Below are 4,111 nucleotides of genomic sequence, written 5' to 3' on the forward strand. Positions count from 1 at the left end.
GAATTTTTGAAGGTTAATTCGAAAATGGGTGTTTTGAGATTTGATGGGTTTGAGTTTAATTGGAAGAATGATTGTGATTGTGAGTTGTTGGAATTGATATTTTGATGTTTGTATTTCCGGATATTCGAATTTATATCCGTTATGCCGCCGGTTCGAGTCTTGAATATCGTAGTGTTTGAATTGATCGATCCGGGTTTTGTTTGAATTGAGAAGTTGATAATGGGTCTATATTAATTTTCATTTCAGATTTGGTTGAAGATAGTCGGGCTTGAGTAATGATTCGAAGTTGATTCATTAGAAGTTGAAGAACGGTTAGCATCAAATTTTATTTCGAAGATTATTTTGACTTGAATGAATATTGATTGAGAGATTATTTGGTGTTGATTTCCAGATTTGGAGCACCAATAGAATCGAGAATAAGGTAAATGACGACATCGAATTGAAAGGGATGAATACTCGAGTTTTCGATTAATTCTCGAGTCCCTAAAATCACATACATGCATGTTTACTTGCTTTTGATTGATTACGTACTTGAATTGAATTATGCGAATGTATTTTGAATCTCCCATGCATTCATATTGAGCCGAGTTATTTGTTTCTATATTGGAGTGTCCTTGGATTTCGAGAATTTCCAAGAGCTAGAATGCTCCTTATTCTTTGTGATTTAGACGATTTGGGGTTTTTAAGCGAGTACTTGGGTTGTTGATGTCTCCCAGGTTCTACATACTCTTTATAGTTGCTTCAAAGTCTAGAGGTGCGAGATATACCACATTCACCTCAATCGGGAGAGTCGGTGATTTGTGGTGATATCTTGGCCTCGGGATCCCAACCGACGATTCGAAAACGAAATCCCTTTGAGTATTTGATTTAAACAATCTCGAACCCCAATGACATGCATTGCATTTTACTGCACTTTGAATCGAATTGTTATTATATTCATGTTGTTGAATTACTACGTGAATTGCATGTCTAGATGATTTCATTTCATATTTGAGAAATTAGTTGCTTTTTCCTGTTTGTCTCTTTTACTGGGAATATTATTCTCATCGGATTATTCGGCTGTCGTTTTGTTTGTATGTGTACATGACGGCAGGTTGGGCAGGATCAAGACAAAGGCAACATGCTAGGGGTTGAATTGATAGAAGTGAGGCCTTGATGTTTAGGGGTCGTTGTTGTACTCGAACTCTTCTGTATTCTGGGAGTTGTATATCTTAAACGAAGCATGTTTTGACTTTGATCGATCGAGAATTCTTGTTGGTCTTAGGTATTTGGTGAAAGCATGATTCTGGTATTGTTATTTGATATTGCATGTATCTCCACCCCGTTTTATTTATGAATTTAGATGCATGTCGAAAACGAGCTCGGAATTCCTTTTTATGGCCTGGACATTTCTGCCCAGGATGCCCGCGCGCAAGCGAAACTTGCACCTCGCGCGGGCGCGAGTCTTTCGCGTGGGTTCTGGTTTAGTAACCCGCGCGTGCGCGAGATGATTATCTCGCGCAAGCGCGGGGCTTTATTTTTTTTAAGAAAAATTCAGATTTCTTAAGAGGCTTACTTATTGTTTATCCGAGAATAGAGTTTTAGAATCGAGGCCTCACATTAAGTGGTATCAGAGATATAAGATCTTGGATTGAATTAGAGTGAGCGGGGTAGATCGAGTCCGCATGAATTGATATTTTTTTTCGCATGTGATTGAATTCTTTATTTGATTATTAGAATTCTATGCGAGCATGATTTTGGAGTTCTTGAAATAACTGAATTACATGAGTTGTGATTTAATTTTCGAAGAATGATTACTTGATTTAATTGAAAGCATGCTTTATTATTTATGAGTTAATTGAATTACATGATTATGTGATTTAAAATTATAAAGCATGAATTACTTGAGATATGAACTGTTATTGATTCCCGATTGAATTCGAGTTCTCTTGAGCTGAAATGAGTTAGTCGAACAGAGATTGATGGACACAGAGTTGTGAATTGAGCTTAGGAGATACTATGTGTCCTAATTATCATGAATATGAGATATGACCTCCGATGATTATGGAATAATAATTAACCAGCTCCGAATCTCGATTGAATATGAATAGTTACTGCGACTGATTTGATGATGATACCTTGACACCGATGGAAACCTTATTGATAAGATTTCAGTCCTTTAAACCGCCGACTCTGAAGATTACTGAGAATGCCGTGGAAGTGTGAATGCTAGTTAAAAGAGAGCTATCAAATGTTTGATTACTTGGATGACACCGATGACCGCCGAATTCGACTAGTGATGTATTAGATTTTAGGTATTGCTAAGACTCGGTGAATGTAGTAGAGGAAAGAATTAGAAATCGAGGTAATGTTATTTCTTGAAGCCTTTTAAATCTGGGTTTCTGTAGCAGATTCCGACCCAGCAATCGATCAGATATTGAAGTAGCAGCATAAGACATCATCTTCAACCGAAGTAAAAACAATTTTAGAAACCGGGGAACAATTCTCTTGGTCCCAGTGACTTGAAAACAAATCGACTCAGGAACTCTGGAACTTCAGAAGTGACTTGAAATAGTCGTGAATGTCGACACCTCAGTGAACTTCATCGTGGAATTCTTGGAAGCTAGAATGTCTGCCACCAAATGGGACATTTTACCCGTGTTTGTACATAGCACCTTACTGAATGATCTCAAAATAGTAGTTCCTTGCGAACGATAGTCATAAGGCAAGATTCTGTGATTCGATCATCTCAGCCATCACAACATAACCGATTGGAATTAATCAAAAATTGAATCAGCCTTCGGGGAAACTGGCCCTAGTCTATGCTTTTAATGAGGATCCTCAGACACAGGCTGTATCTATCGATGATTTGACAGGTAACAGTTCGATTTTGGTTTTCTACCCTTTGAATGATAGATATTGATGCACTATTGCCCATTAAGTTTCGATTATTGTTGTTATTATTCTGCGTTCTTAAGAGAAAGAATGGTTTTCTTCGAGGTTAGCCCGAAATTTTGAACTTGATTTGATGAAAAGTTGATTGAACTATGCAGTATTGTACCTAAGTTATACAAGTCTGATTATATTGCCTATATAGTTGCTTAACCGAGTATAGGGCAACCGAGGAATTGATTTCAAATAGTAGCCAGATTTGGATTCAAACTGATAGACGAAAGGAAATCTTTCGGTAAGAATTCTCGATTTAAAGTTTCCTTTGATATTTGTTCTGTCGATGACCGTTTGTGATAGAGAATTGCAGATGAATTATCGACACTGGCAATGGATGTTCTGAAAATTTAACTGAATTGATTGATATACCAGAGGTTGTAGAGTTCGCTGATGTTGTTCCGGATGAGATTCTTGGAATGCCTTTGATTCTTCAGATTGAAGTCAGCTCTAACCGTAGGACATATATCATCAATTGAGAAATTGAGAAGAAAAATGCCCAGAGACCGAATTCAGAATGAAGTATGACTGCTTTTAATTTTAAGATTTTATTTTTTGAACAAAAATCGTTCCTACAGAGTTTACGAATATTCGAACCGAATCCTCCAGAAGTAACAAGCTGAGTTCATGATTATTTCGACCGATGATTTTCTTATTCATTCAAAGAGTAATACTGTTTTTCAGGGTACTTAAGCATTATTTACAGATTTTGTGAACTGAGCAGTTATACGACATTCTACCAAAGTACGAATCTTAGCAGGATCAAGTTGTCCTGGCGATTATTTTATCTCTGAGATGAGATTTCTGCTGATCACCGAAAAATCGAAGCTGTTATGATTTGGTCCGAGATCAAGATCAATGAATGATATTTGAATATTTACGAGTCTATCAAGGTTTAATAGTAGATTTATCAAGGAATTCTTATCGTTTGTGAAGCCGATTTCTCAGTCAACCGAGTAAAGCGTCTTTTGTTCCGAACCGAATCTTATGAGATCAACATTATTTATCCCTTTTGTATTGATGATCTTCAGTACATTTCCTTTCTTATTGAGATTGGGATATACTTGTATTTAGAGGAAGCACGTGATAGCTTATTCATTAAAGTAACTGAAGACGCTCGAGACTCAATGTCTGATTTTGGATTTTGAGCTCGTGGCGATCTTATTGATTGAAAGATATGAAATCA

At 36.7% G+C, this 4,111-nt stretch overlaps 1 long non-coding RNA gene across 1 annotated transcript; it reads left to right on the forward strand.

Annotated features, from left to right (window-relative positions):
* Positions 1-241: 241 nt before the first annotated feature.
* LOC140887496 (uncharacterized) lies at positions 242-1,150 on the forward strand. The gene is made up of 3 exons (XR_012151908.1): positions 242-311; positions 392-421; positions 1,094-1,150. It is a non-coding gene; the product is annotated as an uncharacterized lncRNA (long non-coding RNA).
* The last annotated feature ends 2,961 nt before the right edge of the window (positions 1,151-4,111 follow it).

The sequence above is a fragment of the Henckelia pumila genome, chromosome 3 (genome assembly GCF_033568475.1).
Source record: "Henckelia pumila isolate YLH828 chromosome 3, ASM3356847v2, whole genome shotgun sequence".
NCBI classification, from domain to species: Eukaryota; Viridiplantae; Streptophyta; class Magnoliopsida; order Lamiales; family Gesneriaceae; genus Henckelia; species Henckelia pumila.